The sequence below is a fragment of the Dipodomys spectabilis genome, unplaced genomic scaffold, assembly GCF_019054845.1.
Source record: "Dipodomys spectabilis isolate Male_0828 unplaced genomic scaffold, ASM1905484v1 ptg000227l, whole genome shotgun sequence".
In the NCBI taxonomy this organism is placed as follows: Eukaryota; Metazoa; Chordata; class Mammalia; order Rodentia; family Heteromyidae; genus Dipodomys; species Dipodomys spectabilis.
The window spans coordinates 4115230-4135883 of NW_024870904.1; the positions used below are offsets into that span (position 1 = coordinate 4115230).

At 39.4% G+C, this 20654-nt stretch overlaps 1 pseudogene; it reads right to left on the bottom strand.

Moving 5' to 3' along the window:
* Positions 1 to 20654, bottom strand: part of LOC122123330 — a 50198-nt pseudogene that overhangs the window by 15643 nt on the left and 13901 nt on the right.

The window sequence follows — 20654 nt, forward strand, 5'->3', positions numbered from 1 at the left end:
CCTACACAATCCTTCCCAGTCATGATGTGGGGAAAGGATCATCAACAATCACAACAAACCCTTAGGAGACAAGCTTAGGATGTCTGATATGAGGGAGGGAGGCAAAAGATTTATTCCACAGTGTAATGGATACAGTCTGGGAAGACAAGTCTGAGGACCCCTAGATATGTGGCCTAGACTTGCTGACAGGAACTTCTAGGGTCAGAGAAGAGGTAGAAAATCAAAACAAAATAGGATATGCAAAACAGAAAAGTAAAAACAGACTGGATTGGAGCAAGTAATGAAACTTCACATGAACCTGGACCTGCCCTGAACTCTACCTCCTCCCACATTCATCCTGATCTTCCCAGACAACCATTTTTTTTTTAACAGTCTTGGAGGAGGAGTACCATTTTCTAAGAAACCCCTGAGAGGAAATTTTTCACTACTTCCCTGAAGCAATTAATAAAAGAAAGACAAGTACATTACAGCAAATGCTCACAGACAGTGCCCAAGTTCTGAGTTCAAGCCACAGGACCAACAACAAAATGAGAGATTTTCTTTATAAGGAAAGGCAAATTTCAGACACAAATAACCAAACACTCCTTAAAATTTCATAGATAGAATTTGGGAGTTTCTGGGAAAGTAATGAGTAGAATTTGACAAATCAATTTAATTCAAAGATTATAAAGTATATCTGTTTTTAAATTCTGTTATTTCATTCCAGAATATATATTAGAACAGGGGAAGATGATGCCAGAATCATTCTTTTTACTCTCTGCACGAACTTTTTTTTTTTGGTCGATCTTGTGGCTTGAAACCAGCCTGAGCACTGTCCCTGCGTTTTTCAGTTCAAGTGAGCTCTCTACCACTTGAGCCACAAGCCACTTCCAATTTTTTGGTGGTTAGTTGGAGATAAGGCTTATGAAATTTCCTGCTCAGGCTGGCTTTGAACAGGGATCCTCATATCTCAGCTTCCTGAGTACCTAGCATTACAGGCATGAGCCATTGGCACCCAGCTGCAAATACCTTTGTAAAGTGAGAGGGGAGATATTCAAAACTTTACGAAGAAACGGAGACATAATTTACATTCAGCAGAACGTTCTTTTTGAACAAAAACAAAAATAAAATCTATGTAGATTCATAACCTCAATTATATTAAAAGAACTAAGAATTAAAAAGCCAAATTATACAATGCTTCTAATATATTTGTGTTTTTAATTGGTCTCACAATATTTATGTTGGCAAACTGAATTTTCAAGAAGAAACTCACCTAAGTTCTTTCAGCTGGGAGAGAAAGGTTCCCATGCATCCTTGCACACTTAGGACCAAGTGTCTTGTGCAAGTCAAAACCCTGTAACAAGCCCACTTCCTCTAGGTGAATTGTGCATTGCATTCTGGGAATTGTAGTTTCTATCGGGGGGAAGGGGGATGGGGGGGCAGATGTGCCAATGCCTCCTTGTCCACTGTTTGTGTTTTTAGTTTACAAATTCGGGTTACTTTGCTTTTGTCTTGCTGCTGGAGGTGCTCTGAAGTACAGCTTTGCACACCATAGTCAGAGCCAAGAGGTAGAAGCCCAGATTCTCTTTTTCAGGGGAACTTGAGAGCTGAAACATGAAGGGATCTGAGGCTCCTAGCAAGAGTCTGCCCTTATCATTTTTCCCCAGGCTGGAGTGGATGATATTTTAGGGCTCATAGGTTTGTGCTGCCATTAGCACTTGTTCCTCCAGGTGCCAGAAATTGGCTCACAAACCTCTGATTTTCAGACAAGGAGAGTCAGGAGTTGTACGTTTATATTCCTGAACCTAGAGATTCTGGTACTCACCCAGGTGACTTTATTAACTTGCTTTTTGTGAATTGAAGCCAATGAATGGTAAACATTCCTTGAAAATGTCTTATATAAAAATACTGATCCTCTTTTCATCATCTGAATTTCCTATGGCTTTTGAAACTTTCAAAATGCTGCTGGCACAGATATACTCCAATTGATGTGTCTGTTCTGACAAATTACAATTTCTCTACTAATTTAATTAGCCTATTTTACATCACTTAAAATGAGAGAGACTGGCTGGGCAGGTGGTTCAGTGGTAGAGTGCTTGCCTTGCGTGAATGAAGCCCTGGTTTGATTCCTCAGAACCAAATAAGCAGAAAAAGCCAGCAGTGTACTGTGGCTCAAGTAGTAGAGTGCTAGCTTTGAGCTGAAGGTCAGAGGGACAGTGCCCAGGCTCAGAGTTCAGGCCCCACACCGACAAAAAAAAATGAGAGAGATTTCCTATACATGTATACCAAAAACAATTGTTAAAATATAATTTGAATACAATAAAATGCCCTTGATATGTGTCTGCCTGTCCTGATTCTTGAACTCAAGGTCTGGAAACTGACCTTGAAATTATTCCGTTCAATGATAATGTTCTACCACTTAAGCCACATTTGCACTTCCCACTACTTTGGTAGTTTATTGGAGATAAGTCTCTCAGACTTCCATATCCATATTCAATCTGTGATCCTTGTAGGGTTCCTTCATGTCCTTCCCAGGGGACCACAAGCAGGCACAGGAGAAAGATTAGTATAAGGTTTATTAGAAGGACCATATTTCCCAGGAGAGGGAGCACAAGCATTTGTCCCTCTTCAGGTTGCAACAGGATCTGGGGGGCAGGAAGTGAGTTAAGTACATGCTCAGGTGAGTCTGAGATGAGAGAGGGAGTGGCCAGCTGTGTGGAGGGAACTCTAGGTCTGGGAGGTGCTCAGGTCTGGGTGGAGCTGAGGACTAAAGGTGAGGATAATACTAACTTTCCACAGATCTCAGCCTTGTGAATACCTAAGATTACAGCTCTTAAACATGATAGCCCACTTACAATGCTCTTTTTAAAATTCACATTATATTCTAATGCAATAATATGAAATAGAAAACTTGAAATTTTCAAGGCAGGATGTTCAGTTACTAAGGTGTATGAGGACAGTCCAAATCCCAAAACACACAGAAAATGTCCCCACCTTGAAATCTGTAACTCTCCTGATCTTAAGTATTGTGAATGTGAACACTTAGTCTATAATAAATTCTTTTAAGTTTTTCAAAGTAAGAAAACATTCTTGTGACAATAAAACGCAGTAGTAATGTGCAAGTATTGCTTTTAAAGGATTCATAGTGTCTTTCTGAGCAAAAACAACCTCAATGATGTATACAGAATAGATTTTCACTTTTTGTATATGTCACTGTAAAGGTCATGTATTTTATATTAACAATTACCTTTCTAAGTAATTGTAAAAACTACATCACTACTTGATAACAGAATATCCTGTGTAATCAACCAATAAGTACAAGCAAAAGCACATAGGGATATAATTTGTTGGTTTTAATTTTGATGGATCTCCATTTTGGGGTGTTTTTTCTTTTAATATTGTGTAGTAACACATAAGACTTCAATCTACTGGTGCCTTGGCTGGGGATGGTTGACTGGGATTTTGTCACTCCTCTGACCAGCATTTTATCTTGCATCTTTATTAGGCCCTGTATCTCCAGCAGAATGGACATGATGCTTAATATGACTACTTAGGAAAGTGAGGGACTTCTCAATCTGTGTTTATGTCATTATTACAGATGTACCTTTGGCCAAAGCAGGTTCAAACTCAAATTGCAAGTCATTGTACAAGGTATGGTGATTATTTGCATAAAGGGAAATGTGCCATATGACAACCACTACTGAAACATTATAAAACAAAAATATATGTTGTATATATTTTATCTCTGTAACTTTGTGTGAAAATAATGTTCATAACATACATGTGTTTGAATATGTAAATAAATGAGGTAGAGTACAAATAATCAATGGATTCCTATGATATCTTTACATTAATAGAAAAATAGTTTATATATCCCTAGGTGTATTTCAGTGATAATTACTTTTAGTGAACAAGTGACATGTTTTCCCTTTTTGGGTTCAATTTTTCAACAATCTTTTTAGGAGCTTTAGGTTTTTTTTCTGTTCTTTTTTTGGGGGAGGGTCTGGTCTTGGGGCCTGAACTCTGGGCCTGGGCCCTGTACCTTAGCTCTTCAGCTCAAGGCTAGCGCTCTACTACTTGAGCCACAGCGCCACTTGCAGCTTTTTTCTTTTTTCTTATGTGGTGCTGAGGAATCGAACCCAGGGCCTCAGGCATGCAAGGCAAGTTCTCTACCACTGAGCCACCTTCCGAGCCCCTGTGCATATGTCTTTAGTGGTCACTTTAATGCTCTTCTTAAGACAGGAATGATTCTTCTCCCATAGCAAGGCTCTTCCAGCCCACATATCATGTTTTGTACAGGAACATCTAGGATAAAATCACACAGGTTCTTTTCTGACTCCCTTATTTGCCTTCGCTCCAAGCCATGGTTCCAGCATCTTTATTCATTGTCAACAGCAAGAAAGCATGAAAGGATCTCTAGTGAGCTTCTTTTATTTTTCACTTTGTTTGACATTCCATTATGAACCTAAGGGTGTCCAAGATAGATGAAGAGAAATAAAAAAGATTCAGCTTCAGGAACATGTTTCTAAAAATGCTAAAGATGTAGCCAGGTGCGGGTGCCTCACACCTGTAATCCAAGCTATTCATGAGGTGAGAGCTGAGGATCAGGGTTCAGAGCCAGCCCGAGCAGGAAAATCTGAGATTCTTTTATCCTATAAACTACTAGAAAAAGGGAAGTGGCGCTGTGGCTCAAGCTGTAGAGCGCTCACCTTGAACTGAAGAGCACAGGGACAGCACCCAAGCCCAGAGTTCAAGCCCCACAATGGACAAAAAAATAAACAACTAAAGATGGCTTGGAGATTTAGCAGATTATAAAATCTGACATTCCAAGTTAAGTGCAGATATGCTTGTTTGTTTCTACATTTTCTAGTGTGAGAGAAAGTTGTCCCACTAGTTATGTGATTCAGTGACACCTAGGAGATGACTTCACATAGAAGGTGAATGATGGCTAGCAACTGCTCAGACATCACATCCTCATATGGAATAGTAAACTATCCTAATGAAATTTTACTGGATTTGCTGAAATAGTGTGGTCAAACATAACTTCAAGTATTCTACAGGACTGAGTGAGCTTTAAGTACTTCAATTAATCTCTAAATACTCTTGGACTGCTTTGTGGTCTTTGTTTTACTTGAAACTTAGGCTGAGTTTGATGGTATTTATAGAAATCTCTGTTTTTCTCTATGGTGCTCTCATAGGAGTTCTCTTACCTATTTTCCCAATTCATTCTTTTTTTCATGTTTATTAGCTTTCTTTCTTTTGCATTACATTTATTTATTGTGAAAATACCATACAGAGAGGTTACAATTACATGGTCAAGATAGTGAGTACATTTCTTATCACACATTGTTGCCTCTTCCTTTGTTTCCCTTTACCATCCCTTCTTTCTTTTTTTTTTCAGTCGTGGTTCTGGAACTCTGGGCCTAGTCGCTATACTTAAACTCTGCAGCTCAAGGCTAATATTCTACCACTGGTGCCACATCACCACTTCCAATTTTCTAGTGGTTAATTGGAGATAAGAGTCTCACAGATGGTCTTGCCTGGGCTGGCTTTGAACTTCTATGATCAGATCTCAGCCTCCTGACTAGCTAGGATTGTAGGCATGAGCCACCACCATGTGGCTTCACTAGTTTTATTTCTCTCTTTCTTCTCTCATTGTCTATTTCTCTCTCTGTCTCTTTTTCTCTTTCATTCTCTCTGCTTCTCTTTCCTCCATTTTCCTCTTAATTTTCTTTTCTTCAAATGGTTTATCTGGGAACTAGATTTTCTTACTGATCAATGTTCTTTTGGTGACATGGCTCTTAAAATTGACATTTTTCTCACTCATTATACAGGAAAATTGTTGCTAAACATAAAATAATTTGAGTTTCCCAGATTCTATTATCTTTCTCTGGTTTAACCTCATTTGATGTGGTTCCTGCAGTTTTCCTTTTTCTTCTTGTTCTGCTTGCATATTTGTATTCACTGACATTATAAGATAGAAGCTGGTTGTGAAAATAAACAATAGTGACTATGGTTTTCATATTTGAAATATCACTAATGGCAAATTCTGACATACATTTGCTATGCAGTAAACTTTAATCTCAGGAACTTCAATACTAAATAGCATGTCTGACGATGTATCCTTTGGAATCTAGTGGAAGAAATGGTTCAGGAATATGTGACACATTTGAGCAATAGTCAGTGAAATCATCTGCAAAACCTACACAGATTATAATAATTTGTACTTTTTGTCCATGTGTGTTTGTTATTTATGCTATTTGCAGTGTGTATTTCCAACTAAACACTGTTTTAGCATGTGCTCAAACACTTTCAGTTTGTTTGTTATTTTAGTAGGTAAAATAGATATGTTTGTCACCCATGAATCCAAAATTTGATTTTTCCATGTTCCTTTTGATGACAGGTCTTGCTATGTAGTGCAGCAAGCTCTTATTTGTTAAATAAGTTTATTTATTGTGAAAATACCATACAGAGGGGTTACACTTACATGAGCAAGGTAATGAGTACATTTCGTATTAAGCATTGTTGCCTCCTCCTCTTTGTTTTTCCCCTACCATCCCAGCCCCCCCCATCTCCTCGACTATGCTCCCTCACCCACCTCCAGCAAGCTCTTCATCTTCTTATGTAGCCTAGGCTGGCAACTAATCTTTCTTGTGTTTCCCACGTCCAGGGAGAATACTTGTGATTCAGACTGTGTGTGGCTACATTAGCCATTCTTATGTGTACAGTTCATTGATAAAACACTGGGCCACACTGTTGTGAGGCCATTCCATCCATCCATCTACAACACTTTTCATCTTCCATCTGTGAAGCTATTTGATCATTGAATAGGCAGCTCCTGTTCCTCTCTATCCCAGTCTCTGGAATCATCCTATATTTGGGCTCCACAAGTTTGTTGATCCTTGGAAGCTCAGTAAGGGAAATTATACCATGGCTGTTCCTTTATGACTGGTGTCTTTTATTTAGCTTATTTTACTTAAAGTCCATCCCTGCCATAAAATGTAGTAAAGTTTTCTCCTTTGAACACATTTATTGTTTTACATGCGTCGATGTTTTGCTTATTGTGAGTAGAGTTTGAGAAGTGATTCTCCAAGCATGTGTTGTACTCCCTGCTTTATCTGCTGTTGCACACAAGCATAGAAATGCTGGACCATATTCCTATATAATTCTATGTTTAGTTCTTTTTAGGACTCTTCCTACCATCTTTGATAGTTTGTTTGTTTGTTCGATCAAGGTGCTTGAACTCCGGGCCTGAGCGCACTCCCTCAGCTCTTTAGCTCAAGGCTAGCGCTCTACCACTGGAGCTACCTGGTTTTCTGGTGGTTTTATTGGAGATAAAAAAAAATTAGGAGCTGGGCGCTGGTGGCTCACGCCTGTAATCCTTGCTACTCAGGAGGCTGAGATCTGAGGATCGCGGTTCAAAGCCAGCCCAGGTAAGAGAGACCGTGAGACTCCTATCTCAAAAAAAACATCAGAAAACTGGAAGTGGTGTTGTAGCTCAAGTGGGAGAGCGCTCGCATTGAGCTGAAGAGCTGAGGGACAGCGCCCAGGCCCAGAGTTCAAGCCCCACGACCGACCAAAAAAAAAAAAAAAAAGTATTTCACGGATTTTCCTGCCAATAAAGGCTTTGAACCGTGATCCTCAAATCTCAGCTATCTGAGTAGCTATGATTACAGGTGTGAGCCACGGGCGACTGGCTTCATCTTTAATAGTTTTATGTACCCAAGAAAAATGCACCAAGGTTCACATTCTTTTCACATCTTTCCTAGCTTTTTCTAGACTTTGAGAGTATTTTTGTTGTTTTTATTTAAAACTATATCCATACTAGCATGTATAAAATAGTTATTTTATCAGAATTTTGATTTGAATTTTTCTCATGACTACTGACATTAAACTACTTTTATATTTTAATGTACTACATGCGTATGTCATTTTTAGAAAAGTCTCTTCAATCTTTTTCCCATTTTAAAATTAGACTTTTTTGTGTAGGTGTTTCTAGAATGATTATCCTTATATTTTCTAATTCATATGGGTTAAAAATCCATTTAGAGATATATGCAAATACTTCTCTCATACCATGCTTTTTTTCCTTTATTGGTAGTGTTTTTCAACATACAAGGTTTTCGTTTGTATTTATTACTCATTTATTTATTTATTTATTTACTTACTTACTTATTTACTTATTTATCTATTGTAGGACATGGGGCTTGAACTCTGGGCTTGAATGCTGTCCCTCAGCTCTTAGGTTCAAGACTAGCACTCTACCACTTTGGCCACAGCACTACTTCCAGTTTTCTGGTGATTTACTGCAAGTAAGAGTTTCACAGCTATACCTGCCCAGGCTTACTCTGAGACCCGATCTTCAGATCTCACCTTTTCAGTACCTAAGATTACAGGTGTGATCCACCAGAGACTCACATTGTTTGTTTGTTTCTTTGTTTTTTCCATGATGTACTTTTGGAGTTCTATTTATGGGGTTACTGTCAAATCTTGCTTTCTTATTTGTTTTCCCTCAGTCGTGGGTCCTGAACTGTGGGCCTGGGTGCTTTCACTCAGCTCTTCAGCTCAAGGAGAGTACATTTCAAACTGAAGCAAAAGAACACTTCCAACATTTTGCTTATGTGGTGCTGAGGATTCAAACACAGGGCCTCATGCATGCTAAGCAAGCACTCTACCACTGAGCAATCTTCCCAGACCAGTTACTGTCAAATCTGATGCTATGAAGTATTCTTCCCCTTCTCTCTTCTTCTCTTCTTTTCCCTTTCCCTCTGTTCCCCTCCTCTCCACTACCGTCTTGTTCTCTCTTCTTCCTTCTTTTCCCTAACCTTTTGCTTCCCTTCCCCACTTTCTCCACTCATCTTCTTTTCCCTTTATATCTGAGACGAAGACTTGCTAGTATCACTACAATTAGGTTTCTAACTTAGAAACACATGTAAACACATACTTCATGGGTTTCTTGAGCTACTATTGGAGCTTGAACTGCAGGTCTCACAGACAGTCAACTTCCTCACTCACTGTTGGCACTATCACTTGAGCCATACCTCTAACCTGTTCATTAGCTGCTTAGTTTGAGTTGTCTATCCAGGCTGGCTTCCAGACCTCAGTTTCCTCCTTACTAGCTCGGCTAAAATGACAGTCTTGAGCCAGAAGTACTTGCCTTGATTTTTCTTACCTCAACATTTAACATTAACACTTAATTGGATACTACAATGAAACAGTTTATTGTTACTGGTTTATGTAGAATTAATATGCAACCTAAACTGAAATAGTTTATCTTTCAAATTAAGTGTTGTAATGTGTTTTTAACAATTGTATCTGTTCTAACTGTGGTAGATTTTCTTCACTAAGCAAATCGCTTATGCTGAAGGTATTGTTTTATAATTAATGCAATTTAATGTTATTGTGGAGGTGATGTATGGAGAGATATAATGATATGAGTGAGGTAAAAATACCCTTCTTTTCATACAGTGTCTTCCATGCCTTCATTCTCTCCCAAATTCTCCCTCCTATCTCTACTCTTGAGTTGTATATTTTACTTTCATCACCCTATTTCCCTCACATTCTATGGCTCTGCCACACCCACCAGAAGATATACATGTGAATACACCATACAAAATTGAAACCAATTTGTTTTTATTTCCCAAGTGAAGAAAATGGCTCCCTTTAATATTGAATAAATCCCAATGATAGCAGACATATTTTTTTTACATATCCATTCTAGTTTCCTTCTGTTTGTTTTACTGTTAGATTGTTAGAAACATATTGTTGGATTTTATCCTGTATTTATGTCATATTTGTCATACTGATTTCTAGACAATTTCTCTTCAGATCTATTCTCAGTGTGTCTGTCTTGGTAAACAAAACAGCTTAGTGCTTTATAAGCAGCATTTAGTAAAGATAATGCCATCCATGTGTGTGTTTCTAGTGACCATTTGTCTAGTTAGGCAGTCATTAAAATGAATATTACTTCTCCAATCATAATGATAGATTAAAGAAATTATCATTCTTTGGCCTTTTAATCATGTCTTTGTAGACTTTGGTTTTCAGCATAGAACTTTTCAGCATACAGATTTATAATTTGCCTGTTATTATCAATGCTCTGTATCTGTGGAAACACAATTTGTGCTGAGGTCCTTTTCCTTTCCTATCATGACTACTTGTATTTTTTATTATTGATTATTGCTTATGGTATCTTTATATTGATTTACTCTTATTTCTTCATAATTAATGTATGTCCCTTTGGCTTATTGAGTTTTTTGAGTATGTTTTCTTCTGTTCAAATCAGACATTACCTGATATATTTACTATTTTTATATTACAATATTAACATGGCTTCATTTTAGTGATTACTTTGCTATTTATTATATATGTCTCATCTGATATGTATTTCTTAGTTTGCTTTCATGTAACCTGCACACATCCTTCTATACAGTGCAAATCACCTCTAATATAATCTCCAGGGAATCTTTTATACACTGTAAATCACCTCTGATACCTATTACAATTTAAATCTTATTAAATAGTTGTTACAATGCATTGTTCATTGGATAATGCCAGTTTTTTAAAAGGCTGCATGTTTACTATAGGTGCCATACTTTTTCAAGTATTTTGGTTCTATGGTTTGTTGAATCTGTGCAACAAACAAATATGTAAGACCTAATATATTCCTTTGAAAATTCTACTGTAGGTGCTAGAAAGGTGGCTCAGTGGAGAGTGCTTGCCTTGCATGCATGAGGCCCTGGGTTAGGTTGCTCAGGATCACATAACAGAAGGATCTGGAAGTGGTGCTGTGGGTCCAGTAGTAGAGCATTAGCCTTGAGCTGAAGAGCTGAGGGACAGAGCCCAGGCCCAGAGATCAAGCCACGTGAATGATGAAAAGAAAAAAACATACCACAAATAACATAGTGCATATAATAATATTTAAAGGTGCTGGACACAAGTGTCTCATGGTGGTAAACCTGAGACCTGAGGATTTAGATTTCATCTAGCCCTTTCAGAAAGGTCAATGAAACTCTTATCTACAATTAATCGCCTGAAAATCCAGAAGTAGAAATTGATAGATGGCTCAAGTGATAAATCCTTAAGATAAAATGTTCAGGGACAGCACTCAGACAATGAGATCAATACCAAATATTAGTATGTTTTACTGTGATACATGGAAATAAATGCTACTTTTAAAAAGTGGGTGGAATTGTGCAAAAATGCATATTGTTCAATAAGTAATGAAATCAACCGAGTAATCAATCAAGTAATGAAATGAATACCTGGCTTATGGAACTTTGACATACATATATATGTATAAATACCCATATGTATATATGTATGCATACACATGTGTATGTATACATATATGAGTATATGTGTATATATACATATATAAACTCACATGTGTATATATAGACATATGTATGTATGTATCTATACATACATAGGTATATGTATCACCTTCACAATAATTTTTGAAGAATGCAAAAGCAACAGAAACATAGAATAAATTCTTCTATGGATATAGGTAGCATTTGGAGCAGGGAGGGTAAGCAGACATGGTATAGGAGGTGAATATGGTTTTAAAAAGTGTGTGAGTGTGTGTGTGTGTGTGTGTGTGTGTGTGTGTGTGTGTGTGTGGTGTGTTTATCAATGAAACTTGCTGACATTGGGTTTTTTGTTTTCATTTGCTCATTTGTTGTTGTTGTTGTTTGACATTCCTGGGGCTTGAACTTAAGTTGTGAGAACAGTTCCTGAATTTCATTATGCTGAAGGCTACCACTCTACCCCTTGAGCTACAACACCAGGGCATCTAGGGGTGTTTGGTAGTTGTTGTTTATTCGGTACTGAGAAATCAAAACCTGTGCTCCATGCATGGTAGGCAAGCACTTTATCACTAAGCCACATTGCCAGCCCCAACCACACAGTTTTAAGAAAGGAGGCAGGGCTGGGAGTGTGGCTCAGTGATAGAGTGCTTGCCTTGCTACATGAGGCACTGGGTTCCATTTCTCAGCACCACATCAGCAGAAAATTCATTGTGACTTATCACCAATTAAATGCCAGAAAACTAGAAGTGACATTCTGGCTGGAAGTGGTAGCATGGTAGCCTTTAGTGAAAAGCCTAGGGAATATGCCAGGCCCTCCTGAGTTTAAACCCCACCACCAACAATTAAAAGAAAAAAGAAACAATCATGAACAAACAAAAACCTAATACTTGCTCATTGCCTTTGTTCTTCTATTTTCTTTGTTCTTGTAACTGTATACTTCATATCATTCCATTTTCTACTTTCTTCCTTTCACTTTGGGGGATTGAACCTTGGGACTTGCACATGGAAGGTGGATACTACATACCAGCCTATTCTTTCTTCTTTTAACATAAAAAGTCTGCTTATAAGACAAGCAAGGTAGTGAAGTGGTACAGGGCTTGCATTGCCTGACTGAGGAGCTGGGTTTTATTCCTCAGGTCCACATGCACAGACAAACCTGGAAGTGGTGCTGTGGCTCAAGTGGTAGAATGCTACCCTTTAGCAAAAGCAGCTCAGGGACAGCACCTGGCCTCTGAGGTCAAGTCTAAGGACCAGCAAAACAAAACATCTGCTCAGTCAATGCTTCCCCTGCAATTTAAAAGACAAACTTACAAGTGACTTTAGTTCACTTTCAATACTACTGTCCTCCTTTCCAGTGAGTGCAGGGGCCGCACACAGAAGAGACTCTATGCCTCTGCTGTCACTTGTAAACTAGCTGTTGTACAGCAGTAAGCATCAACACATACATTTCTGTTATTATTTTGAACACAATGGGCTTTATCAAGGTAGGTCAAAATAAGTGAAGGACACCTTTCCTTTTCACTTATTGGTTGTGATTGTAATGGATCTATCTTGCTGAGGACTTAAGTCCGACACCCTTATCATTTGAGTTCTCTCTGAACTACTTTTCAATTTGTTATCTTCTTAGGACACACACACAAACACACACACACAAATATCCTGAAGAATTTTAACTAGTTCATCAGACAATAGTTTTACTACCAATTCTTCTTGTCCACAGCAATTGTATCATCTACATGAGAAAGGCAATTACATTAGGCCACTGGCTTAACTTGACTAACAGGACCGTGTGTCAACAGTCAGACTTCCTGAAACCTGGCACACCATGTCCCATGCTAGAGGTGCCATGTGCTGCTGATAGAGTACTGATGGATAGCACAGGCCCTGTTCTGGGCTCCTCACTCTTATCCCAAGGGGCTTGCCAGGCTTGCATATTGCATGAAGACTTTGGCACTGCGCTCCTCTCCTCGGCTGGCTCCTCACCAATCTTTTCTTTCCTGTATCTTCCATTTTGCGTTCTGGCCTAGACTATGAGCCCAGCCAACTTCCAACACACCTGATGAAGTCTCCACATCAAACTTTTGGTAACAAACATTTAAATTAGAATGCACATATAAAGATTTGGCTTGGTTTTGCTAAGACCCTTGGACATGTGAAGTAAAGAGGGTTAGCTGTGGATGCCCCAGGTAGTGATCTTCTCAAAGTACTGACAACTCTATAACAGGGACTTCATACAAGGATGTTCGTGATCCAGAAACCTGAACAAAAAAAAATTTAAAAGAACTTCACAATTTATTGAGGAAACAGAAAAGAGAGGTTAGGGTAAGATGTTTCTCAAAGGAGCAGGAAGAATGTACACCTAACAATATGTTAATTATGGGAGGAAAAATGACCTAGAGGTGGACAACAATAAAGATATAAGTGTTCAAGGTAATGGAAGGAGGCCTTGGGTGGTCCCTGAGGTTCTAGTGAAAATCCTATGATAGCCTTGTTCAGTACCCACTGTGCTCAGTATCCCAGCTTCTGTCCCTTCCAGTCACTCTGAGATGCCTCATTCCAGGTTAACCTCAGTAAGAAACAAGGATTCACCTAACATCCTGCTCTCTCATTGGGGTCACGATTGCTTAGGAACTGGAGAGTTTTGGTTAAATACTTAGATCTCTGGATAGCAGACTCTTCAGGGTCATGACTTTTGAGTCATATGAACTGCCACTGCTGATGATATCACAATGTTCTGTAACATAGATGTGACTATGTTTGTATACTTTATCCAGTAACATCCAATGAACGGCTATTGAAAATAATCTAATTTAGAGTTGAAATATTTGATCAAAGGTACAACTCTTCTAAAGCCTAATTTTGGATATTGCTACAGGATGAACCTTGTGGTAGGACCGTTGACATTCTGAAAAATTATATAACTTAACCCACTCTTAGTGGTTAGGTTTAGGGTGGATATGTACCCAAGTCATGGTTCACTACTTCTCTTCTCAGGACATAGGAGCTTTTAGAATGAGCTGAAACTAAATATCCTGTCATTCACCCCTGGGAGTGGCCTTGAAATAAAGTGCAATCCATAAGGGAAGAACAACAAAAGTGCTTCTGCACATCTGGACAGAACAGACTGAAAAGAGTATTTCTCCTACATTTGTGTGCACACAATAGAAGACCATTGTCTTCTCGTTCAAATATATTGGTATTCTGGGATCTTAAATGATCACTACTTGACTCCTTATGATACTGTTTCAAGTATACTGAAATATTTGGCCACATTTTATATGTTGAGATCTCTCTTGGAATGTCTAATTCCACACCTTACAGATGTGGACCACATTGTCCTACATAGTAACTTGAACCTCTGCAAGGACCTATGAACTAGTCAGAAACATAAAGGTATATTCATGTGCATTCACATGACAAAAGATACCAAACTATTTCTGACAATTGTCATTACCCAGGCTTATAAGACATTTCAATATCAACTTCAATTGAGGGACAATGACTATATCCTATGGCGTATTTTAGGTTTCTACAGGAATGGAAAATTTTCTGCACGAAGGCCAAAGAACCCATTTTTACAAAATATCTTCCTTAACCTTGTAGTTCTTTCTACTCAGGGCCTGTGTACTGTCCCTGAGATTTTGTAATAAAGGAACAAATGTGATGACAGTCTATCAACATGATTCACAGACGTACTTGTGGGAAATTTCGTGATAATTGGCGATAACAGTCTCACAGCATTTACTACCTAGTTGGCCTTTCAATTGTGATTTTAAACCTCATACTCTTGAGCAACTAAGAATTCTGATGTGAAGCACCAGTACCCTGTTAGATCAGGAGATCTTAACTACTTGATCCAAGCAGGACTCATGGTTTCCACAGAAGAGGAAATTCATAACATCATATAGACATATGCAAAAGTCCTTTTGTAATCTCAGTAAAGGACTATTTACCTATCATTCTGTAAACCACATCCAAATTCTTCCACTAAATATTTGGAAGAATGCATTCTTTGCACAGATCATATTATTGGTCCTCAGGTTGAATCCAGGGGCAAAAATTCGTGAGGCTTCCTTTACCTTCTATACCAAATGACCTTTTGTGTCACTGATTTTTCACCTTAGAGTCTTGCTTCTTTGTCTGGGTCTTTCAACACACTAATTTTATAATTACATATCACAAATAGCAAACAAGATACACACATATGACCAGATCCATGCTTTTATTGGCTAAGATACCATTTTCATGAAGCTTTTGCATGGGATGGCCTACAAATACTACCTTTCTAATTTCAGCTTCCTGAGTAGCTAAGATTCCACACGAGAGAGTGTAATTGCTCATTTTTAATTGCTGGTTAAATTAAAAGAAGGAAAGGGTACTTTACCAATTCAGTGAGCATTAGTCCCTTAACTTTTGAGGTCAAGCAAAAGTGTTGGCCAAATGATAATAACAAAAATAATAAAATCAAAAACAAAATGTTATCATCAGGGCTACTTTGAATGAATGTGGTATGTTGGTCCATGCCTTTTAATTTCAGCTATACAACAGGCCTAGGTAGAAGGGACTCCAGTCCATGAACCATCCTTTATCAGAAAGCATCCAGTTTGTAAAAATGGGAGAATGAGCTATATCCAAATGGCCAGTGTGTGTGCAGGGTGGTGGGGGGTACAAGTAGGAACGCCAAGGGTCTCCTAATCCCCCTATTTTTTTCTTTACTAGGTCTCAGTAGATAAACAGAAGGGCGAACAGTGCGAGGGAAGGGGTTAAGCTAGGAACCTAGCTATATCTGGCAATGTGAAGCCCACTGTTCTTATCTTGTAGATGGAATCCTGGCCAGGATTTAAGGATTCTCTTTGAACAATGAAAATAAATACTGAAATTGTTGAAGGCACAGGAAGCCTGAAGTGAAGCACTGAATGAAACCTCTTATTCACAGAGAGAGATTTCTTCAGAACAGCCCACAGGGCTCATGCTTTGATTCCTAGCTTTTATGGAGGCCAAGATGAGAGAATCTACTTTGAATCTCTTCATGTAACCAAGCAGCTCTGGACATATCTAGAATGACTGGCTTATATAGCATCTGGAGTCTTGGTCTTGGTTTACTAATTAAGCACTTTCTGATGTAAAAGACATTTTTTCTAAATGCCTCCAGGATGTCTTTAATTACAAAACTATACAGTGGCATCTATCTTGGCTCTAGAAATTCTAAATTTAGGTCAACCTTTGTGTTTCTGTAAAAGAAGACACTATATTTGTTGGAAGCCACATTATGGAAGATGGAATACTGCAGTGTTTATTGCACAGCTAGCAGTCTGCAAGCAGCCTGTTGTAACAAAGACTTGCAGTCCACAAATACACTTAGACAGCTTGGAAACAGGACAGAAAGAAAAAAAAGAATGAATACAACACCAAGAAACCAATCAGCACAAAGAGAGTGCTGAATTGGTGCACTATGATGACCAGAGACAAGCCAGGAGACAGGACACAGGACATGATCACAGAGACATGTACCATGGCATCTAGTGCCACTGCTGGTCCAGCCTAAATTGGGCCTACGCAGGAGGCAGGTCTACAGGAAATTCCAGTCCCAGGCACTGGACTAACAGATTGAGTAACATATCAGCCAAATGCTTACCTTCCAGGGAACCAGCCATACCCATCAGTTGGGTGGCAAGTGATGGATGGGGGCATTTCCTTCCCCATGCATGCAAAAAAGATACCAGACCCCACCATCCACCATGTGGCCAATAGGGAACCAGCCACACCTGACCTCCTTACTTAATATTACTGAATTATTAAATCAATTTATAACATGTTACAGCCTCTTTATCATTTTGTAAACAGTTCAAGAATTTGCTTTATGTTTTTGTTTTTTTTTTCCAGGTAAGGGGTAGGTTTATTCAGTAGACCTGCTGGGACCAGGCAAGGTTGGCACTCCACATGGCTGGGAAAGGCCTGGGAAAGAGAGAGAGCTGGGAAATAGAGAGGAAAGAGAGAGAAAAGAGCTAGAAAAGAGCAGAGAGAGTGCATCTGGGCCCGGGCTAGGCCTTATCTAGGGTATGGGTGGAGAAAGGTATGGCCACATCAAATTCAGATGTGACCTCAGCGGATGCAGATGTGCCCTCTTCCAGGTGTCCCAGTTGCATAGGTAAGGCAGGTACTGGGTGGAGACTTCGCTGGGGGAGAGTGGAGTCTGCTAGCCATCCAGGAGCAGACCTTACATTCCAGCCTTTTAATAATCCTGAAATAGGGCGGGGATTCTCTCTGGCTACTTCCTGCTGACAAGGGGCATGGACCATAGAGGTAAAAGGCTGGAATTTGGTCTCCTGCCAGAGAAGGCAGTGAGCAGCAGCTGTCCCTTGGTTGTGTGAGTCCTTAGATAAAGTCTGGAGAAGTCTCATGAGCATTGAGGGGCCAGAAAATAAATTCTAGAGAGCAAATAAATGGCAAGAGGAAGGACTTGGGGCTGAAAATATTGGTAGAAATGTCCCTAGCTACTTCTGACATCTGGCGACTAGGTAGAGAAGTCAGGTGACAAAGGCAAGAATATAAATTCCTGTTCCGTTAATAGGTAGACAGGTATAGACATTGGATGGGCAGGCTTCTTACTTCCACTGACCTCCCGGCTCTGGTTAATTTTGAAAGTGCAGGCAAAGTGGCTGATGTGACATCATCTCCTCTTACTCCTCTTCATGTTCCCTTGTTCCCCAGACTGGCTGAGTCTAGGTGCTTGTTGCTGGGATGGCTTGTCCCAGTTGGTATTCAAGGAGGTTTCAACTCAAGGCCTGGGTACTGTCCCTGAGTACTTCTGCTCAAGGCTAGCACTGAACCACTTTGAGATATAGTACCACTTGCAGAGTTTGGCTGGTAGAGATAAAGAGTTTTGAGCCATGCTTCCAGTCTGGCTCTTTGTAGGTTAGCTAGGAGATGGAGTCTTAGGGATTTTTCAGCCCGGGTTGGCTTTGAACCGAAATCTTTGCCACAAAAGCCCTTTATTATTTCCAATTAAAGCAACAAGGAGATCAAGTAGAATAAGTATAGCTTACCTGGTTCTTATCAAGAATTGACCGACAAATATTCTGGAATGACAAAACTTCTTAGATGTGAGAATCTTAGCACAGATATGCCCAATATTTTAGAGTCATGTAGTCAGTACCAGAACACACAACACAAAACAAAAAAAGCAAAACTCAAAACCTAAAATTTCGACAACGTTTAGACATCTTTGCTAACAAAGCACTTCAGATGGTTGGGCCTCAGTTACCAAGGCCTGTGAAAAGAGCAACTTGTTAGCAAGGCACCTTAGAATAGATGGAGTAGTAAGCTTGGTGGAAGGTTAAGGGTCAGATGGGCCAAACCTTTAACCCACCATGTGACCAAAATGGTGAACTCAAGATGGCGAATTTCTGAAAAAAATGCAAAGAAACCCTGAACAAATAGATGAAGCCTACATTGGCTAGCCTTTGAGAGGGAACCTAGAGGGGGGTCCCCGGGACCCAGTCTTCAGGGCACAAGGCAAAATGTAGAAAAGAGAAAGGGAGAGATAGGGAAAGTTGAACATGAATGGTAGAGAGAGAGCAAAGAGAGCCTGAAAGTAAACAGACTTCTGACCATTTACAATTGCAGTGGCAAAAACTGTCTACATCAGAGAATGGCATAAAAATGAGGCACTCTGGCTTTCCAGGGAGTGCAGGAGGCATTTCAAAGGGGTTTCACGGCTCAGGCATGATTCGCAGCACCCCATTAAATGAGTAGGAGAGTTAGTCTGGTGAGTGAAGGAGAGATGACCAGGCAGAAGCGGCGTCCCGACTTCCCCCAGAGCCCTCTAGAGAGAAATGGCCAAGCCCCCAAAACCAAGTGCCCTTGACTTCACAGGTGACTGGCCTTTCAGCTAAAGGCCGTATTAGCTCTCTCTGGCATGGCGCCACATCTGGACAGAGACTGAGCAACAGAGAGTAGAGAGTAGAGAGTAGTTTCACTCACCAGAGTAGAGAAGTGGTGTGGACGTGGATGTGAAGGCCAGCAATGGTATCGATGTGCTGTGTCTGTAGCAGACTGATGGGTTCACAAAAGGCCATCAGAACTGTGGGTCTTCCTCAGAAGACAAAGGGAAAAACAAACAGAAAAAGAAAAACGAGGGAAAAAAAGAGAGAGGCATCCCAGCTATCCTGACTTTAAGCCCTTTATCCAAGTTATGGCACCATTTATGTTAGGTTTTTAAAAAGAGGTAGCTGAGTAAGAGCTTCACACACATGGTACCCAGGTAAGGGGTAGGTTTATTCAGTAGACCTGCTGGCACCAGGCAAGGGTGGCACTACACATAGTGGGAAAGTCCTGGGAAAGAGAGAAAGCTGGGAAAGAGAGAGGAAAGAGAGAGAAAAGAGCTAGAAAAGAGCTAGAAAAGAGCAGAGAGCAAGAAATTGCTTTTTGTAAAAGCCATTTTTCTTGAGCCCAACCTCTGAAAGAATAATTCTCACATTCACCAAAAATTAAACATTCTTCTTTTGAATAGTTCATTTCTTCCTTCTTCCTCATTCTTTCCCTTCCTCTTTCCCACTCTCACTTCCCTCCTTCCTTCCTTCCTTCCTTCCTCTCAGGTCCTAGAAGTGATGCTGTAGCTCAAGTGGCAGATGGTTTTATTTTTTTGTTAACTTCAATTTTTGTAAGAGATTGATTAATATTTTTGTGTGCTTGATTATTTCCGCTAATGTCATATCCACTTTGGCCCTCTCTGAGATAACACAGGTGTGACACATCATCCACACTTGTGTTTTGTAATAGCTCACACAGCAGAACAACTAAATGGGCTAAGAGTGAATCAATCATAAGTTGCTCATCACCAGTGATTAATTAAAGAAAAGAGCAAGCACTGAAGACACTTTGGGGTTCTCCCCCAAGGCAAAATGCAGAAATTCTAGTCTTTATTATCCATCATTTTTTTTAAATATATATTTTATTGTAAAGATACTGTAAAGATTGGTTATACCATTATATGAGTTAGCTAATGAATACATTTCCTATTGAGCATTGTTACCCCTCCGATAAAGACTTTATTGCTATGTATGGACTGCAATAAGGACTAATATCTTCCATTAAATCTTCCATTCAAAAACTGAACTGGAATAAGTAGGTCATTTGTACTATAAGGCATGGATCACACATACAGAGGGAGACTTAAGGGAGCAGTAGAAAGACGGTTGTTCTCATGTTCTTGCTTTCTATCATAACAGTCTTTACTCATCTATTGTTCCCATAACCATGTTGGAGATGATCTGAATCCAGTCCCAAAGGCCCAGAACTCATATTTCTAAGAAGAGTTTATCAAATTACCCTGAAACACCATTCCTTAGTATAAAAGACACA